Genomic DNA, 11,085 nt, shown 5'->3' with positions numbered 1-11,085 from the left:
GGGGGGATGGGGAGGGGGAGGAGAGGGAGAAGAAGGAGGGGGCTCAGTCTGGGAAGGCCTCCTGGAGGAGGTGAGCTCTTAGTAGGGCTTTGAAGGGAGGAAGAGAGCTAGCTTGGCGGATGTGCAGAGGGAGGCCATTCCAGGCCCGGGGGATGACGTGGGCCAGGGAACGACACCGGGACAGGCGAGACCGAGGTACAGTAAGGAGGTTAACTTGCCTACTGTGTGACACTGGGCAAGTCACTTCACTTCTCTGGGCCTCAGTTTCCTCAACTGTGAAATGAGGATTCAATACCTGGTCTTCCTACTACTTGGACCATGAGCCCCATGTTGGACAAGGATTGTGTCTAACCTGATTAACTTGTATCTACCCCAGTGTTTAGATCAATCAATCAATCAATCAATCATTCAATCGTATTTATTGAGTGCTTACTGTGTACAGAGCACTGTACTAAGCGCTTGGGAAGTACAAGTTGGCAACATATAGAGACAGTCCCTACCCAACAGTGGGCTCACAGTCTAGAAAGGGGAGACAGAGAACAAAACCAAACATATTAACAAAATAAAATAAATATAATAATAATAATAATAATAGCATTTATTAAGCACTTACTATGTGCAAAGCACTGTTCTAAGCACTGGGGAGGTTACAAGGTGATCAGGTTGTCCCACAGGGGGCTCACAGTCTTCATCCCCATTTTACAGATGAGGTAACTGAGGCCCAGAGAAGTTAAGTGACTTGCCCAAAGTCACACAGCTGGCTATTGCAGAGCCAGGATTTGAACCCTCGACCTTTGACTCCAAAGCCCGGGCTCTTTCCACTGAGCCATGCTGCTTCTCTAGAATAGATATGTACAAGTAAAATATATAAATAGAGTAATAAATATGTACAAACATATGTACATATATACAGGTGCTGTGGGGAAGGGAAGGAGGTAAGACGGGGGGGATGGAGAGGGGACGAGGGGGACAGGAAGGAGGGGGCTCAGTCTGGGAAGGCCTCCTGGAGGAGGTGAGCTCTCATTAGGGCCTTGAAGGGAGGAAGAGATCAGTGCTTGACACATAGTAAATACTTCACAAATACCATTAAAACAATGATCGCGGAAAGTCAATAATTGCCATTTAAAAATATAGATGATCGCAGAAAGTCACTTCCCATTCCTTGTAAAAATAACATCTCAGCTATCCATCACATCAGCTTTTAAAACAGTGCCAGCACTTAGAACAGTGCTTGGCATATAGTAAACGCTTAACAGATACGATCATTATCTATACCCAACAGGACTTTGGCACCAAGGAAGAATTATATCTTTCCCTAGATACATATTTGCATTGGGTTTATTTGGTCAAAATACCTACGGACAACTGATCCATTCAATGTGGAAACAGATTTGGAAGGCTGATTTTCACCTTTTAATCTCCATAATCTGGAGTCTATGCAAGATGTTTGTTTAATTTGCACAATTAGTTGAAAGCTTTCAAGTGAATTGCCTTCAAAATAATGAGCCGTGTGAGGTATCAACACAGAAAATTATTAAAAATATGCTCCAACAGCTCCATCCTTTTTCTGTTCTGATGTTTGGGTGATATGATTACTTCTGAAAGCTGCTAAAATGTTCATCAGAAAGATTATAAATCAGCATTGCTCATTTCACTGTGTGCAAATGCTGGATCTGAATCAGAGGAAAAGGGAAAATCCTTGCTCCTGTATCCGTGCCTGCCACTCTAATCAGGCAGCGGCTTGGAGCTTGGAATAACCAACACCTTCCCCGGATCAAAGCCATTCTGCAGGAGACCTGGGTTCAAATTCCCATTTTGTCACTTTACTGCTGGGTGACCCTGGGTAGTCATTTAACACACACTCTGTGCGCAGTAAGCTCTCAATGAATATGATTGAATAATCTCTCTGTGTTTCCTGTCCCTCGCCTGTAAGGTAAGGATAGAACCCGTGTCCTCCCTCCCTCTTATACCCTGGGGATGACGGAAATTGTGTCTAATCTAATAATCTTGTATCTGCCCCTGGGCTTGATAAATATAGCCGTTATCAGATCTTTGGTCCTCTCCATGCAGGATTGCATCTTCCACAAGCACTCAACTTTGTGCCTCATTTTCCTCATCTGTAAAATTAAAATAACATTTTAGTTCTCCCTCCCCCTTAGACTCCAAGCCCCATGTGGGACGGGAGAAAGAGAGGAACTTTATATTAAACAATCAATCAATCAACTGATCGTAATTAGTGAGCGCTTACCCTGTGCAGACCACTGTATTGAGCGCTTGGGAGAGTACAATATAACAGAGGTGGTAGACATGTCCAATGCCCACAACGGGTTTACAGTCTAGAGGGGGCTTTTAATCAATCCAATCTATCAATCATATCCATTGAGAGCCTACTTTGTGGAGAGTGCTGTACTAAACGCTTGGGACAGTACAATGCCATAGAAATAGCAGACACGTTCCCTGTCTGCTCTCAATAAATACGATTGAATGAATGAATGAATAAATTAGTAATTTATAATATATAATTTAAAGATAAGTACAGGAGTGCTGTGGGGTTGGAGGTGAGGTGAATATCAAGCGTCCAAAGTTCACAGATGGAAGTACACAGAAAATGCAGAAGGGAGAGCAAGCTGGGCAGCCCATACTTCACTCTGCTGCCTGGATCATTTTTCTACAGAGACGTTCAGGACATATCACCCCCTCCTCACAAAACTCCACCTCCTCACCAAGCAAAAACTCCTTTCCATAGAGAAGCAGTGTGGCTTAGTAGAAAGAGCACAGGCTTGGAAGTTAGAGATCGTGGGTTCTAATTCCACTCTGCCACTTGTCTGCTGTATGACCCTGGGCAAGACACTTCACTTCTCTGTGCCTCAGTTACCTCAACTGTAAAATGGGGATTAGGCCTCTGAGCCCCACGTGGGACAACCTGATTACCTTGTGTCTACCCCAGCACTTAGAACAGTGCTTGGCCTATAGTAAGCGCTTGACAACTACCATCATCATCATCATCATTGGCTTTAAAGCAGTCCACCACCTTGCCCCCTCCTATCTCACCTCACTTCTCTCCTTCTCCAGCCCAGCCCGCACACTTGGCTCCTCTAGGGCTAAGCGCTTAGTACAGTGCTCTGCACATAGTAAGCGCTCAATAAATACGATTGATTGATTAATGTCTCACTGGGCCTCCATCTCGCTTGTCTCACCACAGACCCTTGGCCTATGTCTTGCCTCCTCACATCTGCCAGACAATGACTCTTCCCCACTTCAAAGCTTAGTGAAGGCCCACCTCCTCCAAGAGGCCTTCCCTAAGCCCCCCTTCTCCCTCTCCCTTCTGCATCGCCCTGACTTGCTCCCTTTTCTCCTCCCCACTCCCAGCCCCACACCACTTATATACAGCTCCGTCTTTTGATTTATTTGTATTGATGTCTAACTCCCCCACTCCAGACTGTAAGCCCAATGTGGGCAGGGAATGTGACTGTTTATTGCTGTACTGTACTCTCCCAAGCACTGATTACAGTGCTCTGCACACAGTAAGCCCTTAATAAATACGATTGAATGGATAAACCGATGAGTAAATGAAAAGAGAGCTTCATCAGGGAAGGAAATGTGACCTTAGCAGTGCTTTGAAGGTGGAGAGAGTAGTGGTTTGGTGTTTAAGGAAGGGGAGGGAGCCCAGGCCAGAGGGAGAATTTGGGAAAGGGGTCAACGACGAGATAGGCAAGATCATGGTTAAATGAGAAGGTTGGCATCAGACCAGATGCAGCGTGGCTCAGTGGAAAGAGCCCGGGCTTTGGAGTCAGACATCATGGGTTCAAATCTTGGCTCTGCCAACTGTCAGCTGTGTGACTTTGGGCAAGTCACTTAACTTCTCTGTGCCTCAGTTACCTCATCTGTAAAATGGGGATTAAAACTGTGAGCCCCCTCCCCGGGAAAACCGGATCACCTTGTAACCTCCCCAGTGCTTAGAACAGTGCTTTGCACATAGTAAGCGCTTAACAAATGCCATCATTATCATTATTATTATTATCATTATTATTAGACAAGCAAAGTGTGCATGATGGATTGGAGTAGGAGAGTAGTGAGGTGAGGTAGGAGGGGGCAAGGGGATTGAGGGCTTCAGAGGCAAAGGTGAGGGGTTTCTGTTTGATGCTGAGATGAATGGACAAACACTGGAGGTTCTTGAGGAGTGGGAAGACATGTCCTGAACACTTTTGTAGAAAAATGATCCGAGCAGTGGAATGAAGTATGGACTGGAGTGAGGAGAGACAGGAGGCCGGGAGATCAGCAAGGAAGCAGATGTAGTAGAGTCAAAGCGGGTTAGGGTAAGTGCTTGGATTAGCATGGTAGCAACTGAGATGGAGAGGAGATCTTTTGCACCCTCAAAGCCTATGTTTTAGGGAATGATTGTTTTCTGCTAGCCTTTGGGGATTCTGCAATCGTTGGATTTTTTTTTGGAAATTCACGGTTTATTTTACAGGGTGAATGACATGACAGGATTGCAAAAGTAAAGTGGAAATAGCCTTTTCCAATATCCAGGTCTCAAATCAAATAATCTCTTTGAGGGTAAGCTCGTCTCTGGACTGTAAACTCATGGTGGGCAGAGATTGTGTCTGTTTATTGTTTTACTGTGTTCTCCCATGCATTTAGTAAAATGCTCTGCACACAATAGGCCCTCAATAAATGCAATTAAATGAAAGAAAAGAAGGGATAATAACAATAATGCTATTTGTTAAGTGCTTATTATGGGCCAAGCACTGTTCTAAGCACTGGCTTGGATACAAGGTAATCAGGTTGTCCCACGTGGGACTCACAGCCTTATTCCCCATTTTCCAGATGAGGTAACTGAGGCACAGAGAAGTTAATTGACTTGCCCAAGGCTACACAGCAGACAAGTAGTGGAGCTGGGATTAGAACCAACATCCTCTTACTCCCAAGTCCGGGCTCATTCTAACAAGCCATGCTGGATCATTTCTACCAGGTCTACTGTACTCTCCCAGGTGTTTAGTACAGTGTTGGGCATGCAGACTGCAAACGTCTTGAAGGCAGAGGTCACGGCTACTCTGTTGGAAACTTCCAAGCACTTAGTAAAGTGCTCTTCCCTCAGTAAGCACTCACTAAATACCACTGATTAATGGATTGATGAGAGTGGTTCATTCAGGGAACAAATCAACAGTATTTATTGGGTGCTTACACACAGGCCTGGGAGTTAAAAAGTCATGAGTTCATTCATTCATTCATTCAATCATATTTATTGAGTGCTTACTATGTGCAGAGCACTGTACTAAGCGTTGGGAAGTGCAAGTCGGCAACACATAGAGACAGTCCCTACCCAACAGCAGGCTCACAGTCTAGAAGGGGAAGACAGACAACGAAACAAAACATATTAACAAAATAAAATAAATAGAATAAATATGTACAAATAAAATAGAGTAATAAATGCGTACAAACATATATACATATATACAGGTGCTGTGGAGAGGGAAGGAGGTAAGGTGGGGGGGGATGGGGATAGGGAGAAGAGGGAGAGGAAGGAGGGCGCTCAGCCTGGGAAGGCCTCCTGGAGGAGGTGAGCTCTCAGTAGGGCTTGGAAGGGAGAAAGAGATCTAGCTTGGCGGATGTGTGGAGGGAGGGCATTCCAGGCCAGGGAGATGATGTGGGCCGGGGGTCGACGGCGGGACAGGCGAGAACGAGGCACGGTGAGATTAGCAGCAGAGGAGCAGAGGCTGTGGGCTGGGCTGGAGAAGGAGAGAAGGGAGGTGAGGTAGGAGGGGGCAAGGTGATGGACAGCCTTGAAGCCCAGGGTGAGGACTTTTTGCCTGATGCGTAGGTTGATTGGTAGCCATTGGAGATTTTTGAGGATTTTTGGGAGTTCTAATTCCAGCTCTGACACTTGTCTGCTGGGTGACCATGGGCCTGTCACTTCACTTCTCTGTCCCTCAATTCCCTCATCTGTAAAACAGGGATCGAGACTGTGAGCCCCACGTGGGACAGGGACTGTGTCCAACTCGATTTGCTTGTATCCACCCCAGTGCTTAGTATGGTTCCTGGCACATAGTAAGCACTTAACAAATACCATGATTATTGTTATTATTACTATTAAAATGGGTCCTCAATACCTGTTCTTCCTCCATTTTAGGCTCTGATTTCCCTGTGGACACTGTCTTTTTTTCAACCTGATTATCTTGTATCTATCCAAGGGCTTTGTACAGTGCTTGGCTTTGAGTAAACACTTACACCACAATTGTAATTGTTTAGCGCTTACTACGTGTCAAACTGTGTTCTTTAGACATTAAATTAAACTGTGGACACGTACACGAATGCTGTGGGGCTGAGGATACGGTGAACTGAAGGTGCAAAGGTTACAAATTTCCAGGGGGACACAGAAGGGAGATGGAGTAGAGGAAATAAGGGCTTAGTTGGGGAAGGTCTCCTGGAGGAGATAGGATTTGGATAAGGCTTTGATAGTAGTGGGGGGAGTGGTGGTCTGTCAGATATGAATAGGTAGGGAATTCCAGGCCAGAGGCAGGATGTAAGCAAGGGATCGATGAAAGGTTAGACGAGGTCAAAACACAGTGAGTAGGTTGTCATTTTCTTGTCTTACGCTGTCGAGTCGTCTCTGACCCATAGCGACTCCATGGACACATCTCTCCTAGAATGCCCCAATCTCCAGCTGCAAGAGTTCTGGTAGTGGATCCGTAGAGTTTTCTTGGTCAAAATCCAGAAATGGTTTACCGTCGTCTTCTTCCGCACAGTACACTTGAGTCTCCACCTTCGACTCTCTCCCGTATCTCTATTGCCCAGCACAGGTGAGTTTTGACTTGTAACAGATGGCCTGCCACTCACTAGCCACTGGCCAAGCTAGGAAGGGAATGGACAGGGTTCGGCTTGACTCTCCCTCCCATAGCCGAGACTGTTAGAGGACTGGAAACTCTCCAGATGCCATCCTGAGAGGGGAATTTGTCATTAGAGAAGCAAAATGTGTGAGCTGGTTTATAGTAGGAAATCAGGGAGGTAAAGTAGCAGGGGGCAAGGTGATTGAGGGCTTTGAAGCCAAGTATGAGGACTTTCTGTTTGATGTGGAAGTGGACTGGCAACCACTGGAGTGTCTTGAGGAGTGGGGAGGCAGGAACTGAATCTTTTTTTTTAGAAAAAAAATCTGAGTGGCTAAATGAAGTATGGACTGAAGAGGGGAGAGACAGGAAGCAGGAGGTCAACGAGGAGACAGATTCAGAAGTCGAGGCAAAATGCAAGCGCTTGGATAAGCACAGAAATAGTAATAATAATGGCATTTATAAAGCACTTACTATGTGCAAAGCACTGTTCTAAGTGCTGGGGAGGTTACAAGGTGATCAGGTTGTCCCACGGGGGCTCACAGTCTCAATCCCCATTTTAGAGATGAGGTAACTGAGACACAGAAAAGTTAAGTGACTTGCCCAAAGTCACACAGCTGACAATTGGTGCAGCCTGGATTTGAACTCCTGACCTCTGACTCCAAAGCCCATGCTCTTTCCACTGAGACATGCTGCTTCTCATAAGTAACAGTTTGGATGGAGTGGAAAGGGCAGATTTTAGCGATGTTAAGGCGGATTATATAAAAAGGTCGAATCCCAGCAAACTTTGATTTAGTCTGTTAGAAACTCCAGGCTAACAAAATATGGAGCCCTGGTTTTCTAAAGGTGTGACTGACTACCTTAAAAGAGAATCTTGACTTTCCAGAATTCTGTCTTTAATCTTCCATCGTGCAGGGAAGAGACTAGTTGTGAACCCAAATGATGCAGCGTATTCCTCAGAAAGGGTGGCCTGGCTGAGAAGTATAAACATCTAGGGTTACTTGTGGGATTCCTTAGGGCTTACCAAATGCCAAGCATTGTGATAAAGGATGATGTAGATACCAGTTAGATCAGACAGTCCCTGTCACACCTGGGGCTCACAGACTAAGATAGAGGGAGGAAAGTTTCTTCTGAAAAGGTAGGTGAAGATAAGAAGTTTCTGTTTTTTTCCTTCTTTTTGTAGTCTGAACTGTTGAGGGATAAGAAAAAAGAGGGGGTGGGAGAGGTGAGAGAGGGTAAAGAGATGGGAGAGGGTTGGGGAGAAGGAGAGGGCAGGTTTAGGAGGTGGAGAGGGTGGAGATGGGAAAGGGAGAAAAGAGGGAAAGGAGATGGAGAGGGGAAAGTAGGGAGATGAGAGAGAAGAGAGAAAAAAGGGGAGAAAGGAAGAAGGGAGAGGAGAGGGAAAGGAGGAGGAGAGAGAAGGGAGAGAGGGAGGGAAAAAGAAGGGACAGAAGAGAGCGGGGAGGTGGAAAGAGGGAGGATAGGAAAAGGAGGTGGGCAGAAGAAGGTAGAAGAGAAAAGGGGTGGTAAGAGTTGAGAGGAAGGAAAGAAAGGAAGGAGGGTGAGAGGAAGGAGAAATGGATGGAAAAGTTTTCGAGGAAGAATGAAATAAAAGGCAATGAGAGGAAGAGTCGGATGGGGAGGTGAGAGGAAAGGAAGAGGCAGAAGAGGGGAAACCAAGGCTAGTGAAAAGAAAATGCAGAAGGAGAAGTGGATGGAGAGAGAGAAAAAAGAGAGAAACAGAAAAATAAACACAGAAACAGAGAAGCAGAGAAACATAAAGAAACAGGGAGAATGACAGAGAGAGATGGGCAGAGAAATAGAGAAAGGAACAGAGAAACAGAGAGAAACAGAGAAAGAAACAGAGATAGAGAGAGAGAACAGAGGTCTGAAGGTGAGATGAAGGGGATAAAGCATTAATGATGAAGAGTTCATGATTTCCTACGGATGTTGGCTTTACAAGCCAGCAGGGCTTCACTGACTCTCTGACTCACTCAGATCGCATGGACTACAGCAAGAAATTATTAGGAGGAAAATGTCCACCAACAAATTAAAAGCCTCACTGATTGGCTGCCTTCCCCTCAAGGGTCGAAAGACTGTCCATCTGAGAGAGACCTCTGAGAAAAGACAATCCTCATTCCGCATTCTGTCAGTCAAGTGCGGGGAATTAATTCATTAAAGTCAGAGAGTGTTTCCTGAGTGGCGTCGGGGTGATTGGTGGCGCAGAGATGAAATCAGGCGGTGGCTTCCAATTCATTTCCGCAGCTCGAGCGGGGAACCCAGGGAACTCAGGTCGGCCGGGTTCCCAGCTGCCGATGGGAGGTTCATTCATTCATTCATTCAATCGTATTTATTGAGCGCTTATTGTGTGCAGAGCACTGTTCTAAGTGCTTGGAAAGTACAATTTGGCAACAAATAAAGACAGTCGTTACCCAATAACCGGCGGGCTCACAGTCTAGAAAGTGCTTTATGGGACCTGGAAGGTCCCATATTGATGTCTGTCTCGCCTCCTCTAAACAGTGAGCTCTTTGAGGGCAGGGATTATCACTCGTTCATGTTATTATTGTACTTTCCCCAGCACTTAATATAGTGCTCTGCACACAGTGAGTGCCTAATAATAATAATGATGACATTTATTAAGCTCTTACTATGTGCAAAGCACTGTTCTAAGCACTGGGGAGGTTACAAGGTGATCAGGTTGTCCCATGGGGGGCTCACTGTCTTAAACCCCATTTTTACAGATGAGGTCACTGAGGCCCAGAGAAGTGAAGTGATTTGCCCAAAGTCACACAGCTGATAATTGGCGGAGTGGGGATTTGAACCCATGACCTCCGACTCCAAAGCCCGGGCTCTTTTCCACTGAGCCATGCTGCTTCTCTGAATGAATGAATACAATTGAATGAATGAATGAATGAAGTATCAGTCCATGTCTCCACCCCAGTTCACTTTGGCTAAGCCAGGAGAGGGACTCTCTTTCTCTCTCAAAAAAAAGGAACTGGAAAAAAGAGTTCACCCCTCCTGCCGAGCAGACGCTGACGAGAACCTTTCTGAAGGTTTCCAAATGTTCAGCCGTCTTTTTTTAATTAAAAATTTTTGCTTGGCACTGCACTTCTTCGTGCCAGGAAGGATTTAATGCTGTTAAGAGCTGAAATCGCATGATACCACTTTGGCAAGATTTATAAGGCTGGTTTTCCCGATCCCAGGGGTCCGAAGAGTTTAGACAAGTGTGGGCCAAAACTACTGAGCCTTGACGCTCATGTCTGCTGGGAGAGAAGCAGCCTGGGATATGGCTAGAGCCCAGGCCTGGGAATCAGAAGGTCATGAGTTCTATTCCCGACTCTGCCAAGAGTCAGCTGTGTGACCTTGGGCAAGTCACTTTATTTCTCCACGCCTCAGTTTCCTCATCTATAAAATGGCGATTGAGACTGTGAGCCCCACCTGGGACAGGGACTGTGTCCAACCCGATTTGCTTGTATCCACCACAGCGCTTAGTACGGTCCTGGACCACGGCAAGGGCTTAACGAATACCAGATTTATTATTATTATCACAATTTTTGTTATCTGAGGCCTTGCTTGTTATGGATGATATTTTCAACTGACGATCATGATCTCATTTAATGTGAAATGTGGTCTTCTGCAGGGTCAGGGCCCATTTGCGTGGAATCACAGAGAGACTAGGGCGACGGGTGGAATGAGGGAAAGTTGGAAGAGAAGAGCTGAGTTCAAGGTCTTGCTCTGCTTTTAGCTGCTGTGTGGCCTTGGACAAGTTACTTAACCTCCCTGAACCTCGGTTTCCTCCCCTGTCAAACAGGGATGAGGCCGGGAGCTCAGTGTGGAAAAGGGACGGTGTGTTTTCTCACACAGCACTTATGTCCGTATCTTAAATTGATTTATTTCTATTAACACCCATCTCCCCCTCTAGACTGTAGGCTCCTTGTGGGTGGGGGAATGTGCTGTTTATTGTTCTAGTGGATTCCCCTTCCTCTCCCCACAGCACTTGTGTATATTTGTACATATTTATTACTCTATTCATTTTATTAATCAATCAATCGTATTTATTGAGCGCTTACTGTGTGCAGAGCACTGTACTAAGCGCTTGGGAAGTACAAGTTGGCCCCATATAAAGACTGATGCATACACATCTACAATTCTATTTATTTTGATGGCATTGACACCTGTTTACTTGTTCTGTTTTGCTGTCTCCCACATTTAGACTATGAGCCCATTTTGGGGTAGGGATTGTTTCAATCCGTTGCCAAAT

This window comes from Tachyglossus aculeatus, chromosome 2 (assembly GCF_015852505.1).
Source record: "Tachyglossus aculeatus isolate mTacAcu1 chromosome 2, mTacAcu1.pri, whole genome shotgun sequence".
NCBI classification, from domain to species: Eukaryota; Metazoa; Chordata; class Mammalia; order Monotremata; family Tachyglossidae; genus Tachyglossus; species Tachyglossus aculeatus.
This window is presented reverse-complemented; position numbering follows the sequence as displayed.